A 14938-nucleotide genomic window follows, 5' to 3' on the forward strand; every position below is an offset into this window, starting at 1 on the left:
TGATTTATACGAATTGTATGCAAAATCTTTTCCTTACTAGCCCATACATATATATAGGGACATATATAATCTTTATCAATACCAAGCTAGGGTATACAATAAGTTATAATCTCATGAAGAGTTGGTGAAGACAATCACTAATAAACTACTATCATCATTAATTACTATAATCTCCTTTTAGTCCATCGCTTTATGCTTCAAAGCAGCAATCCATGCCCTATGGTCATCAAAACAAGCCCAAACAGGATTGAGATGGCATTCTTCTCCCCGTCACTTTTTTCAGCTTGTAAGTGTTCAGCTACATTGAAGTTGCCTACACATAAATGTAAATCGTACAAAAAGGTCATTACTCAGTGTCGGTTCCATCTACAACTTTGACTAGTTACTGTCTCGGACTTAAAATTAAATTTTTTAGGTTTGTTAATTTGAACTTTTACCATTACACCAAGCAATGATTGTATCTGAAACGACGACCGACTATATATCAAAACATAATGGTGTGGTTTCATGACCTACCTCGTTGACTACCATGGCCACATCCTGCAGTGATCGTATCTCTCACATCCTGTATCGTGGCCTTGTTGTAGAACACGAAGTTCGTCATTATGTTGTCGATGCAGTTGAGCACGAGGTGTGTCTCAATGAGGCACGAACCGGTGCAGTATTGATCAGCATATTCAGGAGGCACTTTGATGTTTCCACTCTCAGTCAATCTATATTCTTCGTCACAGCTACTGTAAATCTGCTATAAAATTAGTGAAAAAATTGAAAAAAAAAAAAAAAAAAAAAGTGATGTTAAACAAGCCTGCAAAAGATGTCCTAATTCTTACTAGAATGATGATAGCCACAGAGTGTTTACTAATATTAAACACACACACACACACATATATATACATAAATGTTTTACGGTCGGATTTCGTGTATAAGTTCCTTACAGAACAGTAAGCAGGTGAACAATACTATGTGTGTGTGTGTGTGTGTATATATATATATGATTAAAAATCTCACTTACAAACTTATCATTGAAACAAAGCAATGCTTTAGCAACAATTTGAGCTGGATCATCATGTACTGCACTGGGTTGAGGAATATCCTCTTCTGCCTTCCCTGTCAAAATTTACATGGTATATCAATAATACACACACAAGCGCGCACACAAAAACACACACATCTCGTTACATACCAAATCTGCAACTGAGAAGAGCTATGTATGTCAAAGCCAAAGCAAAAAGGCAGTGTTTAATGGTGACTCTGAATGCCATTACAGGAACTTGAATACAATCCAAACTCATGGAAGAGAGAAGATATACATAGATGTGTGTGTGTGTATATATATATATATATATATATATAGCTGTAAGTATTAACACTATTAGGCACATAATTTGTTAGTTTCTACAAGCCATGTCTACCTAATTCCCAAATTAGGATGATGAATTATACCTTGAAGCCATGCACAAAATCAGACGTTGCAACATACAATCCAAACTCATGGGGTCCTTCAGATTTGCATACTTTTCACTAATCGGGGGTCATCGGACGGCTAATATTAATCCACATGTATAAATATATTCACGTTGTGCATATACCAAACAAAACGTCTCGTAACAGAAGAATGTAACATGAATAACAAGTTTGTTTGGTAAATTTAATAGGAAAAAGAGAGAGGTTAAAAAAAATAAATGGACGGGGTAGAGGTGACCAAGAGGGGAGAGCAGTTGGAGTGCAAGTCACCAACTTTTACATGGTGAGAACTTTTTTTTTTTTTTTCAGGTGTAGGAAATCAAACCTAAGTGCATTATTCTTACACTACAAGTTAAGGTTGCTTTTCCTTACTGAAATTTTATTTACACTTCGTTTATTTTGAAGTAAAATATATATATATATATTTTATTTTATTTACACTTCGATATTTGGCAAGGTCGAGTCCATCGGTTAGGGCATGTTAAATAACTTGCCGAAAATTTATGGATAAATTATTTTTGTTAAATTTTAATATTTTTTTCTTTGTAAATATTTTACAACAACCAAACACAAAAAAATAAAAAAATATTTTCTGAAAAATATTTTACGTCCAAATAAACGGAACATTTTAAGAGTTTGAATAGGAGAAAATTTTTGTGAAAAAGTAATTTTTCATAATTACCTAACTTTCAGATAATTTTTTGGAAAATTTGCTTTCCTGATAAAATTATGTGAACTTTCAATAATGCTAGTAAAATTTGTTTATGCATTACTTTTGATAGAAATAGCATAATAGTTTATCTCTCTCTCTAGGTGATTTAGAAAGACCACAAAATATTTAGCCAATATAAATTTATTTAGACCTTATATCCTATTTAATATAAATAGGCAATTTACGTAAATCATTATGCTTTCTTGTAATTTTCATGCTATTCAAATTCATGGTAGTTTTCTAAAAATTTTAAATGAAAACCAATTTCATGCTAGAAATTTGATTTTTTCTTTCATTCTCTTCACTTTCACTTTCCATTATTGATTTCCTCTAACCAAACAAAACCTTAGGAGTTTGGACATTTAGAAAAGAAATTTTTTGAGGGAAAGTAATTTACCAGTACCACCTATCTTTCGTAAAAAAAAAAAAAAAAAAATTTCCTGATAAAGTTATATGAATTGATGATCGATAATGTCAATATTTTATTTTTTTGGGGAAAAGGTTAAGCAACTGAGTAAGGCCTAAACATCTTACAAGAGCAAGAACAAAAGTGGGGCGCAAATCCTTGAAGTGGATTCCCATGCGGTTCCTGCAGTGAGCTTCTTAAGGCCTTGTTGGATTGGTATAATAAAAAAGGCAAGTAACGGAATAGTGAAGTTAACGCTAACTTGCCAACCATAATAATCTTATTTCTTTTTCTTTTTTTTTTTACAGTTTTAATTTCTTATTTCTTTTTTTTGTTTTCCTGTAATAAGCTTATTCCGTATAAGTTAACGGAAGGAAAAATACTAGCGGAAAAAGCCATTTTTTATTATTATAATGTAGCCCGTTTTTATATTATAAATATAAATAGACATGACCAAAACAAGGCCTCAAAGCAGCTCACTGTAGGAACCGCATGAGAATCCACTTCAGAGGATTCGCGCCCGAATCCCACTCTACCTACCTATGATTGGAACCAGCTGCACACTGGTACACTCCCAATTTGTGCAGCATATCCCACAATCATTTGTTCTTCAAATGCCCATTTGGTCATTTTTATAAACACGTTGTGCCTAGCTTCTACACATGCCCTCCCTCTTGGAGAGATTTCATTGCATGGGCAACCTTGTCCGGAAATTGTCTCTCGGCTTTGGCTTACAACATTTGCTGCACTCTAAGGATATGCTTATCCTTGGGTTGCTTCTGGGTTCTTGTATTGGGCTGCTTCCAATGGGCTATGTAAGAGCAAGGGCTCTGTAAATCTATGGGTTTGTTCATTTTTACTATTTCAATATACTTAACTTACCTTCCAAAAAAAAAAAGTGAGAGTGGCCTAAATAACTTGCAGGGCGTGCAAGAAAAAAACAGAAGTCAGGGCCGAACAAGAGGCCACAGAAACAACCAATAAGAACCAGGCCCAAGGTTGGTAGAGCGAGCAGGGCGGAGCCAGAATTTCAATTAAGGGAGTACAATGCTGAAAAAAAAAAAAAAAATTTGTAACATGATAAATATAAATTGTTCAAATCAAAGAGCAAAGGCTAAAAAAAATCATTGCAAAATAACAGGTTAAATCAATTAGTAGTTTGAGAAATATAAATACATAGAGTTTAGTAATATTTTCATTGAATGTAATTGTAAATCTTTGTATTTTGAAAGCGATGTATGAAAATTGCACCATTTGACTTCATAAATAAAAAAAATTACATATTACATACATCTTACATAAGTGCAAAAAGAATAAGTTTAAGTAGGAAAGAAAAATATATATAAAAGAAAATTAAGAACTTTAAAAAGAAAAAAAATTAAAATGAAATTTTAACTTTTTTATTAAAAAAAAAAAAAAAGAGGATTAAGAAAAAAATTTAATAAAAAACTTTAAAAATTATAAATTTAGGGGCATTATCTAGATTTCTATATAAATTAACTACTACCTCCGTCCCATATTAGTTCTCCATTTCGAAAACTTTAACTCACTATCACCTTTTATTTATTTTTTTCATTTGCGATCATTTTTAGTCATATTCTTTTTATATACTATCTATATCCCATATTAAAAAGTCTACTTTGGTAACTTTGACTCACAAAAATTGTAAGTCAAAATTTTTGAAGTGGACAATTAATATGGGATGAAGATAGTATATATTTTAGTGGCAGGGCCAAGATAGGGGCATGTGCTCCCTCGACACACACTAGCTCTGCCCCTAAGAGCGAGGACTCTCAATTGATCAACCAGCATCTGGTAATCTTGGTGGATGGGGTCTTACAGGAGGGACCATTCAGCGAGAAGATCATTTAATTCATCATTGTCCGGTAGAGCAATGGAGTGGAGTTTCTCAGCAATGTATGAAGTAATTTGCCAAAAGACTGAGTTTTGGGAAGAAGAGGATTTGTGACGTCCCTGGTTTTTCAAGCCAGAGCGTCCTATGATGAACTGAAGTTTAATCCGATAACGGATCCCAAATGCAGAACTGAAAATAGAAACCAAGTCTCTAGAGATGCAATACATCTCTAAGACACCAAAGTGACTTTCTATGAGACCACGGAACTCAACGAGAACGAACGCGGAAGAAAAAGATAAAAAATAAACCAAGTAAGACCCCAAGGGCAAAATGGTCTTTTCACATGGAAACAAAAGGAAAACAAGCGGAAGCGACATTTTAAAAATGGACAAGTTTAGCCCTAGGGGAAAAATGATAATTTTTAGAAAGATTTGGGTGCTATGAAGCACACCATTGGATAGACGACGAAAAATTAACAAAATTAGACTCAAAAATCACTTGATTTAGAGTCCGAACGAAGAAGATAGGCTAAAAACAAAAATGGACGTCGTCGCGGCTATAAAAGGGGGCACCAAGGCACCCCATGCGTGACACCTGCTTGACAGCAACCCCTTTTACCGATTTTCCTGAAATAAAGAGCTTTTTGGACCCTTAAGTGAATTTTTTTTGAAAAAAAAATAAAGAAGAAACCCCCCTTAAAATCAAGTTCTCTAGCTGATCATGTTAAAAGAAAATTTTAATTTTGATGTAAAATATCCAAAATACCCTTATGCTCAGTTTTGACAAAAAACCTAAAAACAGGAATGCTTCAAGTGTTCATTTAACCGAATATGAAGTTGTATGCTAAAATGATTGTGCACGCAAATGTAATAAGTGTTTTAAAGTGCGTGGGAATAGTCCGCAACTCCCAAATATGTCCGATACAAAATACGACCTATCAAATCTAGAATTTGCCTAAAATGACTTTTAAAAGCAAATTTTGAAACCAACATGCATAGATGCAAACGAAAAAGATATTTGGCCTTTGGCCACACCTCAAATATATTAAAAAAAGTCCTAATGAGTATGCTTGGGCACACTTTGCATTATTCGAATTGAAAATGACAACTTAAAACTTCATGTTTTCCTATTTTTCAATAATTATGCATAAAATTAAAAGTACTTAAAGGAACAACTTGAAAGTAAATGGCCATTGGCCTTATCTCATACATATCAAATACATTTCAAAGGGTATACCTAAGTATACTTTACATATCATAAGGCATAAATGGTATATTGAACCTAACTATTGTTTACAACTTTACAAGTAAAACTTAAACATGCTAACACTTGCATGTGAACAAAAATACATCCAAAGTACTTCAAATCAACATGACAACCTATGGATGTTGTACATCTCAAAATCACGTCTTCTTGCTTGAAACAAATTACATTTAGCGGGGTGAGTAACTTACATTACTCGTAGGGAATGAACATTAATACACCTAACGTTTTACAAGTTTATCACATTAATGTGAAACAATTCATGTGGGCATGCCACCTAAGTTCTATGTCCAAGGTGAGACCAAAGAAGCATCATAAGATACCTTAAAGCATTCCTAGCATAAACCACAATATTTATACAACTTAAATAACATAGGAGCATACGATATAATGCAACAAGATATAAATTCTCAAAGTTATCAACTTGAAATCTAAAGTGCGTAAACAACTAAATAATGCATTTTAACATAATTGAAACTTCCAATACAACACAACAAGGTATAAATTCACAAAGTTAACAACTTGGAATTTAAAGTGCGAAATCAACTAGACAATGCATTTTAACATAATTGGAACTTCCAATAAAACACAACAAGATATAAATTCACAAAGTTAACAACTTGGAATTTAAAGTGCGAAATCAAACAAGTAGAAATATCTTGGACCTAGAATCTGGAATAAAATCGAGATGTTGGTGTTTTTGGGTTACTAGTCCTCAAGGTACCACCTAATGCGCACTAAAATAGGGAAAGCTCTTATCTTTCATACTAAAGCCAAACTTTAGCCGTCAAAAGTATAATGTCCCAAGTCTTTCCAAAATCAACAAGTTGTGCAACAAGGTATATCATATATACTCAATGCACTTAGCCAAATACCATGCACAACCAAGTCATGGAAATCACACAAGATATACCCTAGGCCTTCGAGCTATAATGGCATATTAAATGTCAAATATATAATGTATATACCAATAAGCTACACTATGACATCAATTCATGAAATATTATCATGTAAGTAAACAACAAGTTCCACATTTATAACTTAAGCATGAATACAACATTAATACCTAATTATATCAATGGAAGCAACCAAATAGAATTTAATTAAATTAAAAAATTAAATTCTCTAGATTTTAAATCAATTCCAAATATCTTCAAATAATTATATGCCAAAGATCACATCATAGTTATCACATATATCACATTAACACTTAATTAAGCTATGAAATAATTAAATAGAATTAATTTAATAAAATAATTAATTTATCTAGATTTCAATACTTATCCAAAAATTCCCAATTTAATATATGTTAAAGAACATAGCATGGTCATTACATATATATATCATCTCAAATATTCAACTAAGTGAATAAAACACTTAAAATAAAATTAATTAAACTAATTAATTAATTTCTCTAGATTTTAAAATAATTCTAAATATTCTCAAATTAATATATATTAATGAACATATCAAAGTCTAATTTAAAATCACATTAGAAGTTAATTCCATACTAGATACAACTATGTTAATTAAATTTCATACAAGAAAATAATTAAAATAAAGTTTCAAAACTTATTCAAATATTCTAAATTTAATATATGTCAAGGACATACCAAGGCCTAATTTAATATCATGTCACAATTTAATTCCATGCTAGATACAACCATGTGAATTAAATTTTATACAAAGAAAATAATTAAATTAAATTCTAGATTATATACCAAAGCTTGCATACATGTTATATAAGTATCAAAAACATGTAATACATCAAGATTTAAATCCTATAACACCCCTGACCTCAATTTGAGATGGAATCTTATAATGACTTGGTTATTTTCCTTCATTTCCTTTGTCTTAAATTTTCACGGATATATATATATATTTTTTTTTCCGTTGATCTTTTCTTTTCTGAGTTTGGTTTCTCGGCACTTAGTGTCGTCTTAAGTGCTCGGGGATGATTTTTGAGACTCTTTTATTTGGATTGATAACTTCTTTTAAGGATCGAGTCATTTCCATATTTTCACTTTTTAGACACTTTTCACTTTTCGTCCTTTTCTCTATATTGTCTTTTCCCCGTTGGTCACTTTGTTGGCATAACCTCACTTCTTGTATTTGGAGTTGATTTCTGACTTCACGTACCTTCCTTCTAAGTGGTTTCTATGAAATACGTATCTTTACTTTTGTAGAAAAGTACTCTGATTGCTCCTGGTATCCAACGGGGCATTTCTTGGGGTGTTTTTCATAAGTATCTTTTGGAGATATATTATTTTAGGGGTTTTTAAGAAAATATTTTTGGAAGATATTTTCATTCTGGGTATTAGTGCAGTTATCACTTTTGGGAGGGGACATTGTGCAATTAATGAAAGTTATTACAAAAATGCCTTATTTTGAGTCTGGATCTTTGTACAGGATTCATTTTCACTTTTGTCGAGCCGCGTACTCTTAGAATTTCCTTCTGATTGTTTTTCTCCAATTTCAGGGTTTCTGGCTCTAGTTGCCGCTGAATTTGTTCGGGGCATATCTTTTTGCTCGGGACTTAGTTTTTGACGTCGTTTCTTCTGTTGTTCATATTTTCTCATTTTGGTTCTTTTTAATTCATAGAGTTTTTCCGTTTGAGCACGTCTGCGTGAATTTCACTTTTCTAGACCTAGCAGGGCCCGTTCGGGGCACTTTTTGAGTTTTTCTATAAATAGGGGGTCTTAGAGAGAAAAATCAGATTTTTTTCTCTCTCTCTCTCCCCTTTCTTGGCTGAATTCCATGGTGAAGATTAACTTGCCCCTCTTGGATGCTATTAAGCAAATCCCTCCCTATGCAAAATTTCTCAAAGATTTGTGCACTCAAAAGCGCACTTATAAAAATCATTTGCCAAAAAAAGTGAGGTTGACTGAAAATGTTAGTGCTATCATTCAGCACAGCACTCCCCCGAAGTATAAGGATCCGGGTGCCCCTACAATCTCGTGCGTCATTGGTGACAGCAAAATCGAGAGGGACCTCCTTGACTTAGGAGCTAGTGTGAATTTAATTCCATACTCGGTCTACCTACAACTTGGTTTGGGAGATCTTAAGCCAACTTCCGTGGTTTTGCAACTTGCCGATAGATCGGTCAAGCATCCACAAGGTATTCTCGAGGACGTTATCATCAAAGTGGACAAATTCTACTTCCCGGTAGATTTTGTGGTTCTTGATACGGAACCGGTCCATGACCCAAAAAAGCACATTCCCGTGATCCTTGGTAGGCCATTTTTAGCCACGGCTAATGCATCAATTAATTGCTGAACCGGGGTGATGGACATTGCTTTTGGAAACATGCAAGTCAAACTCCACATCTTTCATGCAACTCAACATCCCTCCAATGAGGATGATTGTTTTCTTGTGGATGTCATCGATGAAGTGGTCGAAGAATCTCTCCCCTTCATCCTAAGCAAAGATCCCCTTGAAACTTGCATGTCCCATTTTGACTTCTCAAACTTTGATGTTGATCAAGCCATTCAAGAAGTCAATTCCTTGCTTGATATTAATGCTATCATGGATGTACCTCCTTGGAAAATTCCAAAAGAACCACTTCCCCAACTTTCCACCACTCCTCCGGTCCCATCATTGTTATCTCCGCCACAACTTGAGCTTAAGCCGCTCCCGGCCCATCTCAAGTATGTGTTCCTTGGTCCAAAGCAAACCCTTCCGGTCATTATTGCCTCGGACCTTTGAAAAGACCAAGAGACCAACCTTTTAGCGGTGCTCCAAGAGCATAAAGAAGCTATTGGTTGGACAGTGGCAGATTTGAAAGGAATTGACCCCTCTATTTATATGCACCGCATTCATATGGAGGATGATGCAAAGCCTACTAGAGAGGTCCAGCGCCGGTTAAATCCAAATATGAAGGAAGTGGTCATGAGTGATCAAATTGCTAGATGCGGGAATCATCTATCCTATCTCTGATAGCAAGTGGGTGAGCCCCACACATGTTGTCCCCAAGAAATCCGGGCTCACCGTTGTTGAAAATTCAGCGGGTGAGCTCGTGCCACAACGAACCACCACTGGGTGGCGTGTGTGCATTGACTATCGTAAACTCAATTCATCAACTAGGAAGGATCATTTCCCACTCCCATTTATTGATCAAATCCTAGAAAGGTTAGCCGGCCAAAGCTTCTATTGTTTTCTTGATGGTTATTCCGGCTATAACCAAGTGGCAATCGCCCCCCAAGATCAAGAGAAAACAATATTCACATGTCCCTTTGGTACTTTTGCCTATCGACGCATGCCTTTTGGTTTATGCAATGCACCGGCAACGTACCAAAGGTGCATGATGTCCATATTCTCCGATATGGTCGAAAGGTTCTTGGAAGTTTTCATGGACGATTTTTCCGTATTTGGCTCCTCCTTTGACTCGTGTCTCAAAAATTTATCTCTTGTGCTCCAAAGATGCAAAGAGACGAATCTCATTCTAAGTTGGGAGAAAAACCACTTCATGGTCCAAGAAGGCATTGTTTTAGGACATGTCATTTCTAAGCGGGGAATCGAGGTCGATAAGGCAAAAGTTGAGTTAATCTATAATCTTCCTCCTCCGAATTCTGTCCGTCAAATCCGTTCTTTTCTTGGCCATGCCGGATTCTATCGTCGCTTCATCAAAGATTTTAGCAAAATCTCACGGCCCTTGTGTAATCTCTTAGCCAAGGATGTTCCATTCAATTTTGATGACGCTTGCATGGAAGCTTTCATCAAACTTCGCATTCTCCTCTCCTCCGCCCCAATCATGAAACCCCCTAATTGGTCTCTTCCCTTTGAGATCATGTGTGATGCATCCGACTATGCATTAGGGGCGGTTTTGGGCCAACGTGTGGATAAACTTCCGCATGTCATTTATTATGCTAGCAAAACTCTCTGCGATGCCCAATTGAACTACACCACCACTGAAAAAGAATTGCTAGCTGTGGTGTACGCCTTGGATAAATTTCGCTCTTATCTTCTTGGCTCCAAGGTCATCGTCTTTGCAGATCATACCGCTCTTAGGCATTTGTTAGCGAAAAAAGAGACAAAACCCCGCTTAATTCGATGGATCCTCTTACTTCAAGAGTTTGACATTGACATCCGGGAGAAAAAAAGGGACCGACAATGTTGTCGCCGATCATCTCTCTCGCTTACTTATTGAGAAATCTTCAGAATTTGCAGCCATCCGTGATTCCTTTCCGGATGAGCAACTTCTTCAAGTTTCACATTCTACTCTTCCATAGTTTGCGGATATTGTCAATTATCTTGCGGTTGGCAAAATTCCAGCTCATTGGTCCAAACAAGAGAGGGACCGGTTTTTCTCCCAAGTCAAGCATTTCTTTTGGGAAGATCCGGAACTATTCAAGTATTGCCCGGACCAAATCATCCGGCGATGTATTCTTGAAACCGAGGCCACAAGCATTTTAAATTTTTGCCATACTCTTGCTTGTGGAGGCCATTTCAGTGCCAAAAAGACCGCTAACAAAGTCCTTCAAAGCGGATTCTTTTGGCCTACCTTGTTCCGGGATGCATACAATTTTTGTAAATCGTGTGAACGATGTCAAAAACTTGGATCCATGTCCCGAAGAGACATGATGCCCCTCACCAACATTTTAATTGTTGAAATTTTTGATGTGTGGGGGATTGACTTCATGGGACCATTTCCATCTTCTTATGGCTATGAGTACATCCTTGTAGCGGTGGATTATGTGTCTAAATGGGTTGAAGCCTAGGCTACCAAAACCAATGATCATAAAGTCGTGATCCATTTCATTCAGTCTCACATCTTTAGTCGTTTTGGTACACCCCGAGTAATCATTAGTGATGGCGCATCTCATTTCCGAAATCGTTATCTAAAATCCGTCCTTGCTAGGTATTCCGTCATTCATAAGGTTGCTATACCTTACCACCCTCAAACGAGTGGTCAAGTAGAGATTTCTAATCGGGAGATTAAGCACATTTTGGAAAAAACGGTTAGACCGGACCGCAAAGATTGGTCCGTAAGGCTAAATGATGCGCTTTGGGCTTACCGGACAGCTTATAAGACACCCATTGGCATGTCACCATATCGACTTGTCTTTGGCAAAGCATGTCATCTCCCGGTAGAATTAGAGCACCGTGCTTATTGGGCCATAAAAAGGTTCAATTTTGATCTCAAACAAGCCGGCTCTAATCGTGCGTTGCAATTAAATGAACTTGAGGAATTGCGTAATGACGCGTATGAAAGCGCAAAAATTTACAAGGCAAAGACTAAAGCTTTTCATGACAAACATATCGTCAAAAAGTCTTTTGCCCCGGGACAAAAGGTCTGGCTTTCCAATTCCCGCTTGAAACTCTTTCCCGGTAAACTCCGGTCAAGATGGGATGGTCCATACATTGTCACTACCGTCTTTCCTCATGGAGCAATCGAACTTCATGATCCTGCAAGTGGATCACTCTTCAAGGTAAATGGCCAAAGGCTTAAGCCTTGCATTGACGGCACAATTCTAACCCGAAAAGTTGAGGAAGTCCTCTTGACGGATCCAATTTATGAGGATTAGTGCCTGCTCTAGCTTGGTCTAGCTATCGACATTAAATTTAGCAAAGCAAGGGAATAAATTCTTTTGATGTTCCAAGCTTCCTTCTCTTTGAAATTGCTCGTGCCTTGCAAAATTTTCTGGGAAACGGTTTAGAAAAGCCAAAAATTTGATTTTTCTTAGACCTTCTCAACTCTAATTTTCATTCCCAGAAGTCTCCATCGCTTTCTAGCAATTTCATTAGATTTTTCAAATGCGACTCATGTGCATATTTTCTCATTTTTACTAAAAAGTTTGAAAATTTTCTCAAAATTCTTCATGCATTTGAGATGTTTAAAAAGTTGAAAAATTGCAAGGTTTCAAAACAAAACTTTCAAAATTTCCCATGCATTGGAATGGAATGAATTTGCAAGTTTAAAATTTTCTCCAGAAATTTCATTCATGCATTGTGTGATGTTCTGAAAGTTGGCAATTTTTCCATGCATTAGAAATTGCAAAGTTTGAAAAAAAAAAAAAAAAAAACAAAAAAAATGCATGCATTCCATACATTTCTATATTGCATGCCTTCTTTCATATCCGAGCCATTGTGGGTTGCATGCATTCCTTCATCTTGCTTGCATGGCCTCACATTGCCACATTCATTTTCCATGTTGCCTTATGTTGAATAATGATGCCCCCTGTCAACTAACCTCTTCTCATAATGTTGCTCACATTGCAATTTCCATCTCCATGTTGCCTAATGAGCTCACTGCCTCATTTCTGAGCACTCTATCTCTCATTTCAAGTGCTCGCTGCTACCATCCAATTTCAGCCCAACAACATGAGCCTACTGCCTTCATTTAGAGCACTCTAGCTTCCCATTTAGATTGCTCCAAATTTTCAGCCCAGCATCTCGCAGCTACTGCCATGATTTCGAGCACTCGAAGACTAGATTTCGAGTGCTCGAAGCTGAAACCCAAAGCTGCTGAGTGCTCGCAACTACCACTCCTCGGCACACCATGAACCTACTCACCTCCACACCTCTAACACCCCTCTCAGCATCACACCATGCCACCTCGCACCTCAACTCCCATGCATGCCCCTGCAAATCAACCTCCCACTCATCCCCAAACCATGCATGAACTCTCTCCATGCATACCTCTCGGCATCATCCTCAACCCATCTCTTCCTCATCCCTTACGGCAACCCACACCCCAACCTCCAACCCAGCAACCATCTTCCCTTCTTTCTTTCTCACTAAGAAACCAACAACTATCCAACCCCAACACAAGCCAACTTCCCAACATAAACAACCCGCACCACCCCACCATTCCAAACCAACCAACCACCCTCCACTCTCATCCACTTCCCCAAACCATCTTCTTCTTTCTCCCACCCCCAAGCTCACCACCCTCTCGGCACTTCCACAAACCCACCACCAACCTTCAATCACCCCCACCTAGCGAGCAACAACCCATGCAACACCAACGCACCACCACACTCACTCTATCTCTCTCTTTAATATCACAAACCATACACCATCCCCCCAATCAACTTCCTGCATGCATCAACCTCAACTCACCCTCAACCCCATCAACCATGCATGCATGCATGCCAGCCACCCACAAACCAACTAACCAACCTTCCAACCCTCATACCCACTTCCACCCTCCCATGCTCGAACCTCCTCTCAACCCCAACCCACACCACCTCCAAAACCAAACCCCACCTCCACTCTCAGCCACCCTGCAGCCATGCACCCCACACCATGCCAACCATCTCCACAACAAACCCACCACCCCAACCCAAACCCACCCCTCTCTGCCGATTTCCAGAGCACTCGAACCCAAGCTTCGAGTGCTCGCCATTGCCCGGGCTCTCTTAGCCAAACTAGCCGAGGCCACTGCCCCCATTTCGAGCACTCGAAGGCACCCTTCGAGTGCTCGAACCAAGCCTCTCTCTCCCTCCCTTTTAAAACCACAGCCACACCAATCTCACTCAACCTCACCTCCCCTCCTCGGCTTCAAACTCCCTCTCCTCCACCATCAACCCAATCTGCTGCAACACCCCAACACCCTTCCTCAAGCTTCACCAACTTCTCACACCCTCTCGGTCTCTCTCTCATCAACCCACCCCCTTCCCAAACCATCATTCCCTCGACCTTAAACCTTCCTCTCTCTCGCACCAACTCCACAACCAAACCACCCGCAAACCTCACCACCCCATGCACACCCAACTTCACCTCCTCCACCTTTTTCCCCACTCTCCTCTAACCCAAGCACCCTCACCCACCTCCCACCCATCCCCACCACTTCTCCCACGCACAAAGGGCCTTTAGTTCTCCATTGTGGGGTAAGTTTCTTCCTTCTCTTTCTCTTTCACATTTTTGGTATCAATGGAGGATGGGCTTGCATGCAATGGAGATTTGTGATTGTTTGGGAGTTGTTCTTACAATTGCAGGGCCAAAAATTTTTGGGTTTCATCCTCCACCCCACTCATTTTCACCTTCTCCTTTTTGTGGTGCACGCCAGGTGTTCGCTGAAATTCCTCAACCAAGTCCACCTCTCTAAATGTCTCGTGCCGGTCCTTCTCGCCCTCCTCGACCCTCTTCGGGTGCCCGTGCTGTCACTCGTGAGCGACCACGTGATCCTTGGGATCGCAAACAACTCAACTACGAACTCTCATTTCCGCTCACGGATGCCTTTGACATTCTACCCACAACTTCGTGGGCTGTAGCCGAATTGGCTAACCGGCGTCTG

The sequence above is a fragment of the Cornus florida genome, unplaced genomic scaffold (assembly GCF_030987335.1).
Source record: "Cornus florida cultivar Cherokee Brave unplaced genomic scaffold, ASM3098733v1 CherokeeBrave_3.0.0_Hap2_Chr01, whole genome shotgun sequence".
In the NCBI taxonomy this organism is placed as follows: Eukaryota; Viridiplantae; Streptophyta; class Magnoliopsida; order Cornales; family Cornaceae; genus Cornus; species Cornus florida.